Source organism: Hemiscyllium ocellatum, chromosome 4, assembly GCF_020745735.1.
Source record: "Hemiscyllium ocellatum isolate sHemOce1 chromosome 4, sHemOce1.pat.X.cur, whole genome shotgun sequence".
NCBI classification, from domain to species: Eukaryota; Metazoa; Chordata; class Chondrichthyes; order Orectolobiformes; family Hemiscylliidae; genus Hemiscyllium; species Hemiscyllium ocellatum.
The window spans coordinates 97273456-97295119 of NC_083404.1; the positions used below are offsets into that span (position 1 = coordinate 97273456).

The 21664-nt window shown below is 41.3% G+C and overlaps 1 protein-coding gene across 1 annotated transcript in view; it reads left to right on the forward strand.

Moving 5' to 3' along the window:
* The window catches only part of necab1 (N-terminal EF-hand calcium binding protein 1), a 174641-nt gene that overhangs the window by 30729 nt on the left and 122248 nt on the right, over nt 1–21664 (forward strand). The window lies entirely within an intron of this gene.

Consider the following 21664-nt stretch of genomic DNA (forward strand, 5'->3'; position numbering starts at 1 on the left):
GTTTCTTGCCGTTGAGAAAAAGTGGAAGCCAGGTGAGAGTAGCGAAAGGAGTGCACTGCCACACCAATGCCCCACCCACCCCTTCCCATGACCACCTTCTGCCTCAAGCGTAACAGAGACTGTGGAAGCCACATTGGTGTGTACAGTAGGTACGGATTCACTCTGGGAGTGGAAGAGAGTCAACCTCATCTGCGAAGGATCCCTGACCAATGAATGATATTACCAGAATCAGTGAATCAAAAGTCTCAGGTCTGGAAAATAATATTCAAAACTGGAGTTAGATTTTACGGTTCTTACCTCTGTGAGGGAGGTGGAATAGAAGGTTAGTGGTCTCCTTGTTGCAGGCACTGTGGTCTTGGCAGGATGACTCAAATATCAGATGTCTGGCAGAAAGATAGGCAAGTCATTTTGTGAAAGGGGACTCTGCAACCCATTGGGTATCTAGGCCTGGATGAGAGGAAAGAGAGAGAGATGGAGTCATGAACTGGAAGTTGATCACAGCTACCAATTTAAAGGCCACTTGTCCTCTCAATCTTCATTTATATGCTATGGCATCCTCAAAGCAACTATGACAGACCTTTCCATCCATCTTCACGCTGCCTTTCTTACCTTGTGTAAATAATCCTCCAACATTTCCCCATCCAACACCTGAGAAATGGAGTGGGCAACAAAACTTTGCAAAGACAGAGCAACCTTGACTATCCGAATGACATGGACATGTTCGAATAATCAAATGTTCGAATAATCAAATGTTCGGATAATCAAATGTTTGGATAACACAGTTTATCCAAGCATCGGGACTTGAGATCTTGTTCAGATAATCCAAAATTTGGATAATTGATGTTCAGATAATCAAGATTGTACTGTAGACCAGTCTTTAACAAATGCAATAGCTTGTCTATTGGTTATATTAAAATTGCAGGCAAGTGAGCAGACTCCACACTTACTCACTTTCTGTAATATTGGAGATTAGTGTGATGAAAGTGGATTGCTATCTCATCACTTCATGCTTCATATAAGTGCTGGGCAAGTTTGGGGAAGGCAACTAATTTGAATTTGTAAAATCCATGATCCTTTGATTGAAACCATACTAATGGTACTTAACAGAATACAGCTACCTGAAAATAATGTTTAATAAATTCTGGATCATTTTATTCACACATTCATAAGTTTATAAATTTTGTTATAGAATCTAACAAGAAAATTATGGTTAATAATGATAATTATTGTTCATAATCATTGCCACAGATTTGACCTAAATTAAATAACATTTTACAGTCTTTGTTTCTTGCTTAGTCAAGCAATTACCATTACATGCTACGTTGATAGTTAAGCTTGAACAGCTATGTGGAAGGCAAACATTGTAAAGGAGGAAGAATCCTTCTAATTGTAAAATGCCAATACTTCTGGAAATATGACTAAGGGTAGAATGTAATGACAGGAAAAATGGGAATCCTAGTGACAGTATTTCCCACAAAGGTTGATGTATGAATCATTCACTGAGGCAAATTAAATAAACTCTTTGCCAGGATATGTAGACCTACAGGATATCATCAGCTGGATCACAATAAAAATGAATAGGTCCCATTTTTGCATGCTACATCTATAATTCTATAAATCAAGTTACTCTTCCCCAGATGCCATGTCATTACAATCATATGTCAAGGATATCTAGACTCTTAAATTTTTACTGAGCCCTATTTACTGACAGTAATCACTTCACTAAAGTATAACATTAAGCAATCTTCATGCTTCCCAAGTTTGGAAAAGTTGCTGGAAATCCACAGCCATTTAAGACTAAGGGAAATTATGAAAAATAGAAGAGGAAAGGAAACTTGTATTTTTTCTTACTCTCCACATGGCCTTAGCAATAGCAAGACACAACAGCCACTGTTGCTCACATCAGACCTTCTTCAACAGAGTCATATCACTTTTTAACCTTCTGGAACAGCTCTTCCATGCCCCATTAATCTGTAAATTTGCAGCATCTGCTGTTTAGACTCAGGTGCTTCACTGTACAACTATTTCTCTCAAATGGCAGTTGCATTTGAGCACTTAGCATTCCCTATCAAGATAAATCCATTCACGTAACTACTATTCTTCTCAACACACTGGTGCCCCATGATTGCAACTGCCACTTTCTTGCCATTATGTTTCACAAGAGCAACTGAATCCTTTATTCCCTACTGTTTTCTAATTGAAGGTACCTATTCATTTCTGCTTCCCAGGATGCAACTTCTCATGACAATATGAATTTAGTGGCATACATTAACTGAGGCAATTACTAGAAATACCTTGCTTGTCATGACCACATTTTGTTATCTGTCATGCAGTTAGTGAAGCATTTAGCAGGTACCTTTATAATCCTCAGCACAAAAATCTGCTCACATAGAAAAGCAGTTTTGCTCCCTTAGATCAAAATGTTACCACATGCAGAAGAAAATCTGAAATATGTTGATCTTGGAAACAAATAATATGAAATAGATTCACACCTAAAATTAACAGAGCACACTTTAGTGATCAATACATTTTGTAACCAAGTAATTCTCAAAACGTATCATTCATGGGTTGTCAGTGTGGTAAAGATGAAGATGGTGATCTGCCTTCTTGAACCACTAAAGACAATGCACTGTAGGTTTACCCATTATGCCTGGAGGGAAGGAATTGCAGGACTTTTACCCAGAGACAGTGAAGAAAGGACAATACATTTCCAAGTCAGGATGGTGAATGGCTTGGATGGGAACTTGCAGGTAGTGTTGTTCCTTGTCCTGCTACCCTTGTCCATCTAAATAGAAGTGGTCATGAATTTGGAATATGCTGTTTATAAGGATCGTTGGTGAATTTCTGCAATGTGTCTTGGAGATAGTACATATTGTTGCTGTGGAGTGTCTGCAATTGAGTGATTGAATGTTTGTGTATTAGTGCCAATCAAGCAGGTTGCTTTGTCTGGATGGTGTCAAGCTTCTTGAGTGTTGTTGGAGCTGCATTCATCCAGGCAAATGGGGAGTATTCTATTACATTCCTAACTTTTCCCTTGTAGATGGTGGACAGCTTTTGAAGAGTCAGGAGGTGTATTACCCACTGCAGTGTATCTAGCCTCTGACCTGTTCTCTTAGCCACTGAATTTATATGATGAGTCTAGTTCAATTTCTGCTCAATAGTAACCCTGAGGATATTGATACTGGGCGATTCAGTTGGAGCACCATTGAATGTCAAGGTATGCCACTTATTGAAAATGGTTATTGTTTGACATTCATATGGTGAGAATGTTACTTGCCAGTTTTCAGTCCAAGCCTGGATATTGAGCAGGTCTTGATACACTTTAACATGGACTACTTCAAAAACTGAGGTGTTGTGAATGGTGCTGAATATTGTGAATCATTAGCAAACACCCCACTTCTGACCTTCTGATGGAGGGAAGGTCACTGATGAAGCAGCTGAAGATGGTTGGGCCTAGGAAGATACCCTGAGGAACTCCTGCAGAGATATCCTGGAGCTAAGATGACTGACCCCCAATAACTGGCGATATCTTCCTAAGTGCAAGGGTATGACTCCATCCAGTAGAGAGTTTTTTCTTACACCCATTGATTCCAGTTTTGCTGGACTCCTTGCAATCGGTCACATGTGGCCTGGATGGTAAAGCCTGTCATTCTCACCTCACTTTTGGATTTCACCTCTTTTGTCTGTGTTTGAACCAAGGCTGTAATGAGGTCAGGAGCTGAGTGACCCTGGCAAAATCCAACCTGAGCATCAAAGAGCTGGTTATAGCTGAGCACATACTGTTTGATAACACTGTTAATGACACCTTACATTGCATTACTGATGGGATGGTAATTGATGCGTTAAATTTGTTTTGATTTTTGTCGGCAGGACATACCTGGCAGTTTCCCATATGGTTAAGTAGATGCCAGTCTTGTTGCCAAGCTGGAAGGGCTTGGCTAGTGGAGTGGCAGGTTCTGGAGCACTAGCCTTCAGGACTATTGTCAGAATGCTATCAGGGCCTATGGCTTTTGCAGTTTCCAGTGCCTCCAACCATTTCCTGATATCACGTGGAATGAATCAAATCGGTTAAAGACTGGAATCTGTGAAGGTAGACTTCTGGAAGAGGCTGAGGGAGATCATTCACTCAGCACTTCTGGCTGAAAATTGTTGTGAATGCTTCAGCTTTATCTTTGCAATGATGTTTTGGGTTTCTCCAATATTGAGGATGGGGATATTAATTGAGCTTTCTCCTCCAGTGAGTTGTTTAATTGTACACTACCTTGCACAACTGAATATGGTAGCACTGCAGAGCATAGATCAGATCCATTGGTTGTGGACTCACATAGCTCTGTCTGTCACTTGCTGCTTTTGCTGTTTAGCATGCAACTAGTTCTGTTTGTGACATTTGAAATAATCCTTGTGATATTATCAATTAATTAATAACTTTATGCGAACTTTGATTTCTGAATGCATTCATTGTTAATATTGTATTGTGTTATTTTACTTTAAAGTGGCCCTACTTTCCTCATGTCAAGACCGTTACCTCCAGAGGCAATTCAGAATTGGTGATAGAGGTGGGGGAGTATCAAGGATGGCTGGTTAGAAGGCCTCCCTCCATTCTCTGATACTTTGGCCAAGTTATATAAAAGGGTGTTCAGTGCTTTAGCCCTTACTTCAAACCTTCCATTTAGACCCATTCCCCCTCATGCCACCCATTCTCCTGATCTTCAAAATCTCTTCCAAGACCTCTCATAACCTCCCTTCTACTTCCATTGCCCTAATTCTCTGAAACCACGTCCATGACCCCCTTGCCTCATGCCACTGATTGTACATAAGAACGTAAGAACTAATAGCAGGAGTAGGCAATTTAGCCCCTCAAACCTATCGTCTTTATCTCCCCCTTAAATTTATTCAGTGTTGTGGCATCCATTGCTCTCTGGAGTATTCACAAACCTTTGAAAATCTATCCCTTCACATTTCTGTCTTCAATCTGCCATCCTGCAGCCTAAAACTATGTCCTGTCATTCTAGATTGCCACAATAAGGGAAGCATCCAACTCTACATCTTTGTCAATCTATTTTAGCATCTTAGATATCTTAATTTGATCTCCTTTCATTCTTCTGAATTCTAATGAATATAGGCCTAACCTGTTCATTTCTCCTCATAAAATGAAACTTTCATTTCTGGAACTAATATAGTGAGCCTTCCCTGAACTGCCTCCCATGAAACTACATCCTTCCTTAAGTAAGTAGACCAAAACTATATACAATATCGCAGGTGTGCTTTCACCAATGGCTTGTACAGTTGCAAGACCACTTTCCTCCTTTTATACTCCATTTCTTTAGCAGAAATGCCACAATTCCATTCCTCTCCTTATTACCTGTGTGTGTTCCTTCAAGGCTGAAGTAGTAGTAATAGAAGAGAATTCCTTTCTGGCCTAACAAGATGAGTTTTGATTAATAAGCAATATTAAGTTTATTAAGTTTATTGCATTACTGCAACTATTTACAGATTTTATTTTACAAAGGCTGTGAGAAGGATACTAGCTTCTTATCAACTTCTGCTTTACTCTAACAAGTCTAAATGACATCACCACAATGAATAGTACTCACTGCCCTCAATTAAGTATTAACAACTTCAAGTCCTTTCAAACTTACATACAACACCTACTTCATGACCCATTACCCAATACTAATTCCATAGCCACTCACACATTTATCATTGGCAAATGTCAGGAGCTGCATGGCAATGTAAAAATTAAACTTCAAACAATCTAAGAGAGCTCTCACTTACACTTGGTATTTAAAAAATCCCTCATTTATGAAACCAATTTTCAGAAGTCCCCTCAAATGATCAAGCTATTGTAAAAGCTAATTAACTTTGCTAACCACATCAAAGACAATTAATTCTTTACTAGACTCTGAAAACTGTCAACAAAAATGTGAACATGGTTCTTGCAGAGACAAGTCATTTTGGAACTTTGACGTTCAGCCAGGTATTCATAAAGGGCTCAATTATAATAACAGCCCTTGGAAAAACGCAACTATGAGATCTTTTCTAAACTGTAGGAACTAGTACATAATGGATATTTTTAACCTTTATCCGATGATTTGTCAATCAATTCATTTTAGCAGCAGGTGTCTTCTATTTTTCTTCAACTAAAAACTGCAACTTGTTTTTGTAGTGATTGTAATGAGGTCAGACACCTGGACCTCATAGAATATGTGTTCTCTGAATCAGGCTGTTAATCTAGTCCAATCAGGGAGCCCTGGCTGACAGATACTGTATCTCTAAGAGCTGAGTGTGAATTGGGCAGTGCTAAAATAAAGGACTGTACATGCGTAAATAAAGGTTGACTTGTGAACGGGCTTCCAGCCTCTGTGGAGTTAGGTCAGTTTACTTCCATAACGGTCTAGGGGTTTAAATAGAAAAGCAGACATTTCTGGAAAATCTCAGCAGGTTTGGCGGCAGCTGTGAAGAGAAATCAGAGTTAACATTTCTGGTCAAGTAGTCCTGAAGAAACATTCAGTCTGCTTTTTCTCTACAGATGCTGCCAGACCTGATGAGTTTTAGGAGCAATTCCAATATTTGTTTCTGATTTCCATCATCCTCAGTTCTTTGATTTTGTTTTGTTTATCAGTTTAAGTACCTCCATATTATCTTACCCATACAAACGTCACCAATTCTCCAAGAACATTTTGTCTCCTCAATAAAATTGTGAATGCTAAATGAAAAATGAAAGCTCTTGGCACAGCAAAAATAGCATCTTTAAACTCAGCACTAATTTCAAATGTCAAGATTAGAGTGGTACCGGAAAAGCACAGCAGGTCAGACAGCATCCGAGGACCAGGAAATATTGATGTTTTGGGCTAAAGCCCTTCATCAGGAATGAAGCTGGGAGTCTCGTGGGTGGAGAGATGAATGGGAGGGGGTGGGGCTGAGGAGAAGGTAGCTGAGAGTGCAATAGGGGGATGGGAATGCAGGTGAAGGTGATAAGTCAGAGAGGAGGGTGAAGCAGATAGGTGGGAAGGAAGATGGGACAGGTCAGGAGGACAATGCTGAGCTGGAAAGTTGGAATTGGGTTAAGGTGGGGGGAAGGGGAAATGAGGAAACTGGTGAAATCCACATTGATGCCCTGAGGTTGAAAGGTCCCAAGGCGGATGATGAGGCATTTTTCCTCCAGGTGTTGGGAGGTGAGGGAGTGGCGGTGGAGGAGGCCCAGGACCTGCATGTCCTCAGCAGAGTGGGAGGGGGAGTTGAAATGTTCGGCCACGGGATAGTGGGGTTAATTGGTGTGAGTGTCCCAGAGATGTTCTCTGAAGCACTCTGCGAGAAGGCGTCTGGTCTCCACAATGCAGAGGAGACTGCATTGGGAGCAGCGGATACAATAAATGACATGTGTGCAAGTGCAGTTGAAACTTTGATGGATATGGAAGGTTCCTTTGGGGGCCTTGGACTGAGGTGAAGGAAGAGGTATGGGTGCAGGTTTTGCTATTCCTGCAGTGGCAGGGGAAGGTGCCAGGAGGGGAGGGTGCGCTGTTTGGGGGGGAGAGGGGTGTGGACTTGACCAGGCAGTTGTTCAGGGAACAGTGTTTGTGGAAAGTGAATAGGGGTGGGAGGGAAATATATCCCTGATGGTGGGATCCGTTTGGAGGTGGCAGAAATGTAGGCGGATGATGTGATTTATGTGGAGGTTGGTGGGGTGGAAGGTGAGGTCCGGGGGGGGTTCTGTCCTTGTTGCGGTTGGAGGGGTGAGGTTCAAGGGCAGAGATGCGGGACGTGGATGAGATGCGTTTGAGGTTATCTTCAACCACGTGGGAAGGAAAGTTGCGGTCTTTAAAGAAGGAGGCCATCTGGTGTGTTCTGTGGTGGAATTGATCCTCCTGGGAGCTGATACAGTAGAGGTGGAGGAATTGGGAATACAGGATAGCATTTTAGCAGGAGGTAGGGTGGGAAAAGGTGTAATGCAGTTGGCTGAGAGAGTCGGTGCGTTTGTAAAAAATGTCAGTGTTGAGTCAGTCATCGTTGATGGAGTTGGAGAGGTCCAGGAAGGGGAGGGAGGTATCAGAGATGGCTAACTTCAAATGGCTCGGCTGAATTTTGGTTTCGTGCACATGTGCTTTAGGACCTGCTCTTTTCCTCTTTACAGCCAAAAAAATGAGATCTGCTGGAATGAGAGTTAAATTGGTTCGTAAAGCCATTTCTAAAGGCCTCCATGGCTTGACCAACTCAATGAATATCTGTCCCTCTATATCTAAAGTTTCATTAACTCTTTTCCAATAAACAGATCAAATACTGGCCATTGTGGCCAGGTCTCTGGCACTGAGCCTGGTTCTATGGCTCAGAAACGAAAGGGAGAGAATAGAAAAATGCCAATGGTAGGAGACGTCAATATTTAGAGGAACGGACAGGAGATTTTGTGGTCACGAATAGGACTCCTGGAAAGTATGTTGCCTCTCAGGTGCCAGGGTCCAGGATGTCTTTGATCAAGTTTACAAGATTCTGAAGGAGAAGGGTGAGCAGCCAGATGTCATGGGGCACACTGGCACCAACGACATGGCCAAGAAAAGGGATGAGGATCTAAAAGGTGATTTCAGAGAGTTAGGTTGGAAGCTAAAAACCAGGATGACCAGAGTAGTATTCTCAAGATTACTAACAGTGCCACATGCTAGTGAGGCGAGCAACAGGGAGTGAGTGCAGCTAAACATGTGGCTACAGTGCTGGTGCAGGAAGGAGGGCTTCAGATACGTAAATCACTGGAGTATCTTCTGGGGAAGGTGGGATCTGTGGGGGATGGGGGATGGGTTGCACTTAAGCTGGAGGGGCACCAATGTGCTGAGTGGGAGATTTGCTAGAGCACTTCAGGAGGGTTTAAACTAGGTTGGCAGGGGAATGGGAACCAGCGCTATAGTTCAGAGGAAAGAGTAGTTATTGAATTGGCAGAAATAGAATGCAGAGAGTTTGGCAGGAAGAACACACAGTTGATAGGGCAAAGGGATGGCTTAAAGTGTGTCTGTTTCAATGCAAGGTCTGTAGGAATAAGAGTGATGAACTTAGAGCATAGATCAGCACTTGGAACTACGATGTTGTGACCATAACGGAGACATTGATTTCATCGGGGCAGGAATGATTGCTGGATATTCCAGGGTTGAGATCTTTTAAAAAGGAGAGGGAGGAGTAAAAGAGGAGGAGAGTGGCATTTTTAATTGGAGAGTGCAGCACAGCTGCACAAAAGAAGGTTGTTGAGCAGGGTTTGTCTACTGAGTAGTATGAGTGGAAGTCAGTAGCAGGAAAGGAACAGTCACTGTATTGGGTGTTTTCTATCGACCTCCCAATAGCAGCAGAGAGATGGAAGAACAGATTAGACAGCAGATCTTGGAAAGGTGCAGATGTAACAGAGTTATAACAGGGTGATGTCAACTTGCCCTATATTGATTGGATCTTCCTTAGTACAGATGGTCTGGACAGTGCCGATTTTGTCAGGTGTGTCATAGAGTCAGAGTCATAGAGATGTACAGCATGGAAACAGATCCTTTGGTCCAACCCATCCATGCCGACCAGATATCCCAACCCAATCTAGTCCCACCTGCCAGCGCCCAGCCCATATCCCTCCAAACCCTTCCTATTCATATACCCATCCAAATGCCTCTTAAATGTTGCAATTGTACCAGTCTCCACCACATTGTCTGGCAGCTCATTTCATACCCATACCACCCTCTGCGTGAAAAAGTTGCCCCTTAGGTCTCTTTTATATCTTGCCCCTCTCACCCTAAATCTTTGCCCTCTAGTTATGGACTCCCTGACCCCAGGGAAAAGACTTTGTCTATTTATCCTATCCATGCCCCTCATAATCTTGTAAACCTCTAAGGTCATCCCTCAGCCTCCGACGCTCAAGGAAAAAACAGTCCCAGCCTGTTCAGCCTCTCCCTGTAGCTCAGATCCTCGAACCCTGGCAACATCCTTGTAAATCTTTTCTGAACTCTTTCTAGTTTCACAACATCTTTCTGAAAGGAAGGAGACCAGAATTGTACGCAATATTCCAAAAGTGGCCTAACCAATGTCCTGTACAGTCCAGGATGGATTCCTGACTGAATATGGACGTAGGCCGACTAGGGACGAGGCCAAATTGGATTTGATGCTAGGCAAAGAGCCAGGCCAGGTGTCAGATCTCTCGGCAGGAGAGCATTTTAGTGACAATGACCACAACTGCCTCACCTTTCCCATAGAGACAAAAAAAACTGCAGCTGCTGGAATCCAAAATAGACAGGCAGGAGGCTGAAAGAACACTGCAAACCAAGCAGCATCAGGAGGTGGAGAAGTCCTGAAGAAGGGTTACACACAAAAAGTCGACATATCCACCTCTTGATGCTGCCTGGCTTGCTGTGTTCTTCCAGCCTCCTGACTGCCACCTTTCCCATAACCATGGAGAGGGATAGGAACAGACAGTATGGGAAAATATTTAATTTGGGGAGGGGAAATTATACTGCTATTAGCAGGAGCTGTGGAGTATAAATTAGAAATATCTGTTCAGCTAGAAATTAATAATAGAAATGTGGAAGCTGTTTAAGAAGCAACGATGGACAACTTTGTCCCACTGAGACAGGCGAAGAATGGTAAGGTGAAGGAGACTTGGATAACAAGAGGAGAGAAGCTTCTCATCAAAAGGAAGAAGGAAGCTTACTTAAGGTTGAGGAAGCAAGGATCTGGCACAGCTTTAGAGGAGTACAGGGTAACTAGGAAATAACTCAAAAATGGCATGAGGAGAGCTGGGGGGAACATGGGAAAGCCTTGGCAGGAAGGGTTAGGGAAAACCCAAAGGCATTCAGCACGTATGTGAGGAATAAGAGAAAGATCAGGAAGAGGGTATGACCAATCAGAGATAGTGGACAGAACTTGTACCTGGAGTCTTAAGAGGTAGGGAGGCCCTAAATAAGTTTTTTGCTCTGGAGAGAGGGACCTTGTTGATAGTGAGAACACCATGGATTAGGTTAATAGGCTTGAATGACTTGATATTAAGGAAGTGGATGTGCTGGAAATTCTGGGAAGCAGCATGATAGATAAGTCCCCAGGGCCGGACCAGATACGTCCAAGCTACTACAGGAAATGAGGAATGAGATTGCTACACCTCTGGGGATGATCTTTGTATCCTCACTCTCCACGGAAGTAGTACCAGCTGGTTGGAGAGAGACGAATGTTACTCCTCTGTTCAAGAAAGGAAATAGGGAAATCTCTGGGAATTACAGACCAATCAGTCTTACATCTGTGACAAGGAAAGTTCTGGAAAGGATTCTGAGAGATCAGATTTATAAATATTTGGAAGAATATAGTTTGATCAAAGATAGTCCGCATGGCTTTGTGAGGGGCAGGTCATGCTTCACAAGCCTTTTTAATTCTTTGAAGATGTGATAAGACAACTTGATGAAGGTTGAGCAGTAGATGTAGTGTATATGGATTTCAGTAGGACATTTGATAAGGTTCCCCGGTAAGCTCATTCAGAAAGTTAGGAGGTATGGGATACAGGGGAATTTGGCTGTCCAGATACAGAATTGGCTGGTTGAAAGAAGACAGTGAATGGTAGTAGATGGAAAATATTCTGCCTGGCAGTTGATGACCAGTGGTGTCTTGCAGGAATCTGTTATTGGGCATCTGCTCTTTGTAGTTTTTATGCATAACTTGGATGAAGAAGTGGAAGGGTGTGTTGGTAAGTTTGCCGATGACACAAAGGTTGGTGGTGTTGTAGATAGTGATGAGAGCTGTTGCAGACTACAACAAGACATTAAAAGGATACAGAACTGGGCTGAGAAGTAGTACGTGGATTCAACCTGGATAAATGTGAAGTGATTCATTTTGGAAGGTTGAATTTGAATACTGAATACAGAATTCTTGACAGTGTGGAGAACAACAGGATCTTGGGGTCTATGTACAGAGATCCCTCAAAGTTGCCACCCAAGTTGATAGTGTTGTTAAAAAGACATATGGTGTTTTGGCTTTCATTAAGCAGGGATTGAGTTTAAGAGCTGCAAGGTTTTGCTGCAGCTCTAATAAACTCTGGTTAGATTACACTTGGAGTATTGTGCCCAGTTCTGGTCACCTCATTATAGGAAGGATGTAGATGCTTTAGAGAGTGTGCAGAGGAGATTTACCAGGATGCTGCCGGATTGGAGGGCTTGTCTTATGAAGAGAGGTTGAGTAAGCTCGGGCTTTTCACACTGGAGAGAAGAAGAAAGACAGGTGACATGATAGAGGTGTACAAGGTAATGAGAGGCACAGATAGATTAGATAGCCATAGACTTTTCCCCAAGGCAGAAGTGACTGTCATGAGGAGTCATAATTTTAAAGTGATTGGAGGAAGGCATTGGGAAGATGTCAGAGGTAGGTTCTTTACGCAGAGAATAGTGGGTGCATGGAATGTACTGCCAGCGCTGGTAGTAGAGTCAGAGACATTAGGGACATTTAAGTGACTACTGGGCAAGCAGTAAATGGAAGAGCGTGTAGGTTAGGTTGATCTTAGATAAAGACAAATACTCAGCACAACATCGTGGGCTTAGGGCCTGTACTGTGCTGTGCTGTTCTATTTTCTGTACCAGTAGTATTAGTCAACATCTGCCTCAAGTAATAGAAATTCTGAAGGGTTTACATCAATGGTATTGAAATGAACCACATTCATTTGAAAGTTTCTGTGAAATATTAGCTTTGAACATATTTTCTGTGTTTGATCCTTTATGCTAATTTTACCAGCTGTTTAATATCTGTGATCCATTCAATGTATTTTGAACTGTTGTTATCGAGCTGTTGATTAGAAACTGAAAGGTTTGTAAACATTTTTACGCTTTTAACCTTTTCCAGTTCTTTTTTTCTACTATATTTTTAAAATGACAACTGAAATGTTAACTCTGCTTTTCCATAGATGCTGTCAGACCGGCTACATTTTGCCAGCAATTTCCACTTTTGTCTCAAATCTCCAACATTCGCAGTTTTGGTGTTTTATTTTGTTCTTTAAGCCAACACTGTAAACTGCACATTGAGAAACCAGTCTGGAGTATCTTGGCTTGTGGGCTTTGTATGTAAACTGTTCCTGAAGCTTCTTGCTTCTTCCATCTAACCATAGCTTTTCAATTTCCTATGTATAAAGCACTCCTTTATTTATATAGTAAATTGTTGATTATCAAATGTAGATCTCCAGTATAGTGTCTAAGACCTCTCCCTTCATTTGCCAAGTCTAGACAGGTGTATTTTATCTTCATGATATCAGAGTGACGTGATCAGTTACATCATCATCTTCCCAAGTTTCTCTCGAATTGGATATTATTTCAGTAGTTGCAGGTGAAGTGTTGGTTGTTGCCATAGGAAAATATGACTTCAAGATGTGACTTCTTCTTTGCCTGACCCAATGCTGTTTGAGAGTGTGGCTGCTGTTACTTGCGCCTTGACTGGAAAAAAAAGACTTTACCATAATCATACCTGCAACCTTGTATGTGTAAAAGCATTTTTTGAGATTTCTTTAGTTAACATTAATGTTAACATTAGCATTTTGTTTTGACTTTATCAGAATAGTTTACATATTTATATTGTATGAACAATGTTTGCTGATTGGTTGGCAAGTGGTTGGTATAGATGTTACCATGAAGCATGCATCAGTTAACTACCATTACTGGCTTGGAATTTCAGACCTATGAGGAGTCTGTGAACATTTTACTTCCCACATAATTGCTAATGCTTCTTTCTCTATGATTGTATACTTCCATTTAGTCTTTATCTAAGCTCTCAGCCTAAAATAGACGAGTCTTCATGAACTTGCTTAGGAACAGGTCATAGTCCTGTGGATGATGTGTCTGTTGCTACTATAGTGAATACGTCTGATTGTAATGTGCTAAAACTAAAATCTTTCAAAAGCTGCAGTCTGTTCCTTACTCCAATAACATTGCTAATATTTTTCAATAGCTCTGTATGGGTTTGAGAAATCTTGCAGGTAAAGATGTTGCAGCACTTTCCGATTTGATTCACTATGTCTAAGAAGCACTGTGCATCATTTATGCACTTCAGTACTGAAAATTCATTGATCTCTTAGATCTACCATGATGCCTTATTCTTGGATAATGTGACCTAGAAATGTAGTTGATGTTTTTGAGAACTGACATTTCTCATTTTCTGTAAGGCTTGTATTCTGTAGTGAAAATGTGTTGCTGGTTAAAGCACAGCAGGTTAGGCAGCATCCAAGGAACAGGAAATTCAACGTTTCGGGCCATCAACAGCAACACATTTTCAGCTCTGATCTCCAGCATCTGCAGACCTCACTTTTTACTTGTATTCTGTAGTGCCTGATGTATTTTCTTGTGTTATTGGAAAGTAACAAATATTCAGTAGCACAGATTCAGTTAAATTGAAATCATCACAAATAGTAATACATAGTAAATTTGAGTATTGCTGAAAAAAGATACATTTGTCAAAACATTTTATCAGCATGATTTCTATTGTTATACTGTATGAACTATGTGTGCTGATTTGTTGGTAAGTGGTGGGGATAGATGTTTTCACAAAGAATGCATCAGCTAATTGCCATGCATTGTTCAAATTTAAACCAGGCAAGGTAACAATAGTTGTTCAAGTCATTGCCTTGAAGTACGAACTTCTGTCACCTATTTTGTTCAGTTTAAACAGACAAAAAACAGGACCATGACTATTAATGTATGTAGCCTATTTGTTGTTGCTCTGAAAGAACAGATGAAAACAGATGGAAGAGTTGATTGATGTTTCTCTTTAATGTTGCTCCATCCAGTGTTGTGACCTCATTGAATCTAGGCTAACTGTGGACTGTGGAAACTTCTGCACAGCATTTCTTGTGCAGCTTCTTTGACTCTGACTTTCTACTCGAAACAGAGTACATAGTTCTGCACCTGTATGTTGGTCATGGGCTATCTTCATTCTCCTTTGTTTTGTTTTTCAAGAAATTTGTCATGTTTGAGAACTTAGACAGGTGATGACTTGGCAAGATTGATACTTTTGACAGATGTTGTGAAAGCTTGGTGTTGCACTTATCACTTCTGCAACAAATCATTTCCAATAATTTGTGATCAATTTCCACTGTAAATTATTTACCAATAGCTACCTGTAGAATTTTGTGATATTGAATATCAGAGTCAGTATTTCATCCTCCATGTTGGAATAATTGGATTATGTGTATGCTCAAACTGCAGCTTTTTTTGCCATCTTACGTGATGCACACTCCTATCCCTTTCTGAGATGCTTCAATGTCAAGGATTGACTTTTCCTTAGTTCTTTGTAGGATATTATGAATTGTTGGATACAAGCTTCTGTTGAATCAAACATATTTTGATTTCTGAGCAAATTACTGCAGACGCTGGAATCAGTACTGAAAACAAAAAATGTTGGAGATCAAAGCAGGTCAAGTAGCATCTATGGACAGAGAGCAAATAAAACATTTTGGGTTTATGTGACTCTTCATTGGCATTAATGTGATGTGTGGAGGAATGTTCTACTGCCACTGATATGGAATATTTATATCAAATACTGACAATGCTTTGTTGAGAAATGTTTGCAATGAATGGTGCTAGGAAATATAACAAATCTGAGCCATGTTCACAGTTCTTCTTAATCTCGGGGAGTAGGCTTGTTATGGGACAGATTACATAAAAAGATGGAGCCAGAAGTGCTGATCTGACCTGGCACTTATTTCTGGTGAAAGCAAGTGCTTCACAGTGAGCTGCTGTTATTAGTGAGTGTGGATTTTGGTTGTATTCTTCTTTGGTTTTGTTCATCACTGTAGTATTATTGATGATACATACACATTCCAGCAAAATATTCCAAGATTATTTTCTGTAGTTCTGTTCGTATGCGCTGAAATAGATTTTGATTGACAAATCGACTGAAAGATGGTCTCTGGAAGCAATATCTTCCAATGGATATTTCTGTACATGGCACAATGCTCATTGTTCTTGACGTGCTATATTTTCTGACACAGCTCTGCTGGCATGGTAACTGTCATGATCAGATTCAGTGGAACCATCTGGAATGCCTTGGGTAGATTCACTGCCACCAATCTTTCATTTTTATGTTACATAAAAATCCTGATACCAAACTCAATTCATTGGATGAGGAGTCTTCACGATTGGCAATTTTGGGAGAGCTCAGCTTATCAGTGCAAAAGATAAGGCTGAAGCATTTGCGACAATCTTCAGCAAAAATTGCCAAGGGGAAGATGAAGTTTAGAATACAGATACTGAAACATTCTGGTGTACAACTCAGAGACAACTTGAGCAAACACTCTTGTTTGTTCCTCCCAGGTACAGATCTTTAAATTCTGACAGATGCAGCTGTGGTGCCAGTTAACTCTTTCAGGTACTATTTACCGTATACAATTATATTCTGAAAGTGGTGATCCCTTCAGATTTATTTGCCAATATCCAGCCTGGAGAAAAAATGTAGTTCCTGTGAAGTTTGGATTCTGAAATGCCGGAATTTAGTTTAGGCATCCCTTTAGTGAAAGGTTTTGATGCATTGGATCCAAATATAACACCTTTCTTTGGCATGTACGTAATGGAACTGATATACAGAAGGGAATATGCCAATATGTTACATCCAATTACAACATTTAAAAGACATTTGCACATGGACAGGAAAGGTTAAGACAGATATCAACCAAATGCAGACAAACGCGTTTATTTTAGTTTAGGTAATCTTGTCATCATGGTTGAATTAGGCCAAAGGGCCTGTTCAAGCCTATTAACTGATCCACGAAGTTCTCACTATCAACAAAGCCCCTCTCTCTAGTGAATACTGAAGCAAAAAAACTCATTTAGGGCCTCCCCTACCTCTTCAGACTCCAGGTACAAGTCAATGCGTCATATTCTGCAGTGCACTCTTTTAAATGTTATCTTGTAAGAGCAACATCAGTTATTGGACCTGCAGAATATGAAACACACCGACATAGTGATGTTGTGCTTTCATAAGGCTGAAGCCATTCTGTTGTGTTGAACCTGCGAGTCCAGACCTCACAACGAAGTAGCTTAGTACCTCTGCCACCTCACAATGCCAGGGTTCAATTCCACACTTTTGCAACTAACTGTGTGGAGTTTGCACATTCTCTCCGTGTCTGCATGGTTTCCTCCGGGTGCTCTGGTTTCCTCCCACAACCCAAAGATATGCAGGTTAGGTGAGTTGGCCATGCTAAGTTGCCCATAGTGTCCAGGGATGTGTGAGTTAGGTGGATTAACCATGGGAAAAAGGGTTGGGGACTACGTGTGAGTGGGATGCTCTTCAAATGGTAGGTGTAGACTCAATGGGCCAAATGGCCTGTTTCAACACTGTAGGGATTCTATGATTCTATTCTAATTCATAACTATGTGTCAAAGTCTTCCAATTCTATTCTCCTGTAATTAAAACTTCTTTCCTTTCTTCAGCATATTTTTCTAAACTTCTTCTGATATCTTGGCCTCCATTTGAGGTTTTATAGAGTCATAGAGTCATTTTCCTGTTTTTTTACTCAGCTGTACCTTCTGAGGCCCTGTCCTAGTTTCAGAATTTTCCCCTTTCAGCTGTGACCTTCACATTGTTTTAACTTTAGATCCTCTCCCTTACTGGCAACATATTTTATCTTGTGCTTCACGGAGTAGGAGAGTCGACATTTCATCAGGTAAGCCCTTCATCAGAAATGTGTAGGTGGACGAGGGCTGAGAGATATAGCGAGGGGTGGGGATGGAACTGGGGGGAAGGTCGGTGAGATGGAGACAGGTGGATGCAGGTGGGAGGTAATAGTGATAGGTCAGTGGGGAGGGTGGAGCGGATAGGTGGGAAGGAAGATGGACTCGTAGGTTGGGTCAAGAGGGTGATGCCGATTTGGAGGGTTGGATCTGGAATGAGGTGGGGGAAGGGGAGATTTGGAAACTGATGAAGTCGATGTTGATGCCGTGTGGTTGGAGGGTCCCAAGGCAGAAGATGGCAGATGGGTTTGGTATGATAGTGGAGGAGGCCCAGACTTGTATGTCCTTGGGGGAGTGGGAGGGGGAATTGAAGTGGTTGGCCATAGGGAGGTGGGGTTGTCTGATGCGTGTGTCCTAGAGATGTTCCCTGAACCACTTTGTGAGTTGACATCCTGTCTCCCCAGTGTAGAGGAGATCACATCAAGAGCAACAGACACTCCACCTCCACCCCCCTATTTAACTCTCAGTCACCTTCCCCCCTCCACATTCCTGATGAAGGGCTTATGCCCAAAACATAGAACATAGAATATTACAGCGCAATATAACTATTTAACCTCGATGTTGCGCCGACCTGTGAAACCAATCTGAAGCCCATCTAACCTACACTATTCCATTTTCATCCATTTGTCTATCTAATGACCATTTAAATGCACTTAAAGTTGGTGAGTGTACTATTATTGCAGACAGGCTGTTCCGTGCCCCTACTACTCTCTGAGTTAAGAAGCTACCTCTAACATCTGTCCTATATCTATCACTCCTCAATTTAAAGCTATGTCCCCTTGTGCTAGCCATCACCATCTGAGGAAAAAGCTCTCATTATCCACCATATCTAACCCTCTGATTATCTTATATGTCTCAATTAAGTCACCTCTCAGCCTTCTTCCCTGTAATGAAAACAGCCTCAAATCCCTTAGCCTTTCCTTGTAAGATCTTCCCTCCATACCAGGCAATGTCCAGGCAATGTCCCATTTAATCTCCTCTGAACCCTTTCCAAAGTTTCCACATCCTTTCTATAATATGGTGACCAGAACAGCCCGCAATACTCCAAGTGTGGCTGCTCCAGAGTTTTGTACAGCTGTGTCATAACCTTGTGGCTCCGAAATTCAATCCCTCTACTAATAAAAGCTAACACACCCTATGCCTTTTTAGCAACCTTATCAACCTGGGTGGCAACTTTCAGGGATCTATGCACATGAACACGGAGATCTCTCTGTTCATCTACACAAGCAAGAATTTTACCAGTAACCCAGTACTCTGCATTCCTGTTACTCCTTCCAAAGTGAATCACCTCACATTGTTCTGCATTAAACTCCATTTGCCTCCTCTCAGTCTAGCTCTGCAGCTTATCCATGTCTCTCTGTAACCTACAACATTCTTCGGTACTATCCACAACTCCACCAACCTTACTGTCATCCGCAAATTGACTAACCCATCCTTCTACACCCTCATCCAGGTCATTTATAAAAATGACAAATAGCAGTGGCCCCAAGACAGAGCCTTACAATACACCACTAGTAACTGAACTCTAGGATGAATATTTCCCATCAACCACTATCCTCTGTCTTCTTTCAGCTAGCCAATTTCTTATTCAAACCTCAATCCCATGCCGCCGTATTTTGTGCAATAACCTACCATGGGGAACCTTATCAAATGCCTTATTGAAATTCATATACACCACATCAACTGCTTTACCTTCATCTGCCTGTTTGGTCACCTTCTCAAAGAACTCAATAAAGTTTGTGAGGCACCACCTAGCCTTCACAAAACCATGTTGACTATCCTTAATCAACATATTCCTTTCTAGATTATTATATATCATATCTCTTATAACCTTTTCCCATACTTTACCCACAACCAAAGTAAGGCTAACTGGTCTATAATTTTCAGGGTTGTCTCTACTCCCCTTCTTGAATAAGGGAACAACATTTACCATCCTGCAGTTTTCCGGAACTATTCCTGTAGACAATGATGACATAAAGACCAAAGACAAAGGCTCTGCAATCTCTTCCCTGGCTTCCCAGAGATTCCTAGGATAAATCCCATCTGGCTCAGGGGACTTATCTATTTTCACACTTTCCAGAATTGCTAACACCTCCTCCTTGTGCACCTCAATCCCATCTAGTCTAGTAGCCTGTACCTCAGTATACTCCTCAACAACATTGTCTTTTTCCAATGTGAATACTGATGAAAAATATTCATTTAGCACTTCCCCTATCTCTTCTGATTCCATGCACAACTTCCCACTACTATCCTTAATTGTCCCTAATCTTACTCTTGTCATTCTTTTATTCCTGATATACCTATAGAAAGCATTAGGATTTTCCTTGATCCTATCCGCCAACAACTTTTTATGTCCCGTCCTGGCTCTTGTCGCCATGGATGCTGCCTGACTTGTTGTACTTTTCCAGTGTCACACTTTTTGGCTCTGACTCTCCAGCATCTGCAGTCCTCAATTTCTCCTTTACCTTGTGCTTGAAGCCAATCCTGCTATCCAAACATTGAGATGCTAGTCCGCATATTCACTGTCCCTGAGAGTGCTTGCACCATATTTCTAAGTAAAGCTCTTCAACATTCTTTTCTTTACATCACTTCATAGCAAGTTATCAAATATAGCTCTCTCAGATAATGTTTGAGACCTGCCTCTTCATGTGCTCTTTCTAGACTAGTGTAATCCATATTATTGATGTCAAAATCATATCAGCAGTTACATTGTCCTCATTTACTTAAATCTTATTATACCATAATGCAGAAAGAAAATGGAGGTCTGATTCAAAAATGAGCAGGAGATGAGTGAGGTAATGGTGTAGGAGTGGGGATTGGGAAATTAATATACCTTGCTGCAAAATATTCAGGGAAGATGGAGGAAAGAAAAAGGAAGTTAGCAGTATTAATCAGAGAAACAGTTAAACTTCTGACAAGCATGTTGCAGTTGAGTGAGCCACATCGATTGTAATGAAGGAAGAGTATTCTCTAATGAGTATGTAAACTGGGTGAAAGTGAGGACTGCAGATGCTGGAGATCAGAGCTGAAAATGTGTTGCTGGAAAAACACAGCAGGTCAGGCAGCATCCAAGGAGCAGGAGAATCGATGTTTCGGGCATTCCTGAAGAAGGGGTCATGCCCAAAACGTCAATTCTCCAGTTCCTTGGATGCTGCCTGACCTGCTGCGCTTTTTCAGCAACACATTTTCAGCTCTGAGTATGTAAACTGATAAACATTGGGAAGGAGAGAGGAGGGCAAATTTGGAGTTGAGATACATAAAGTTGCAAGAACTACAGCATAATGATACTAGGGACTTCAGTTACCTTAAAATAAACTGGGATAAGAACAGTAGAAAGGGCAAAATAGAAAGGTAGTCTGTAGTTTATTACAAGAAGAATGTAATCAGTATGTTTCAAGTCCAATAGGAGGAAAGCATTGCTAGATCTAGTTGTACGGAAAGAAGTGGTGCAAATGGAGCATGTTTCAATGGAAGTGCATGTTGCAGTAGGAGAGCATGTGGGGAACATTTAGAATAGATCTGGAAACTGACAAAGAAAATCAGATATAAAAACATATGGTGGAGCAACTAGTTTGCATGAGTTGAAAGTGATCTGGAATCAAAATTTGATTCCCACAGACAAAACAGTAAATGAACAACAAAAGGCGGTTATTGAGATGATGTAGGTACAGGAAAATGTGAAGTTCTGCACTTCGCAGGAAGGCTAGAGGAGCTAAATATTTCTTCTCTTAGAAAGGAGTATATCTATGGAATTCATTTACTGCTGAGGGCTTTAGAAGCTGGAGTATATTCAAGGCTGAGATAAACAGATCTTAAACCACTAAGAGAATAAAGAGTTGTGGAGGAAATTTACGAAGGTGGTTTTAGGATTATCAGATTATCCATGTTCCCATTGAATAGAGGAGCAGAGACGATGGATTGGTTGAATGACATACTTCTGCTCCTGTGTCTTATTGTCTTATACA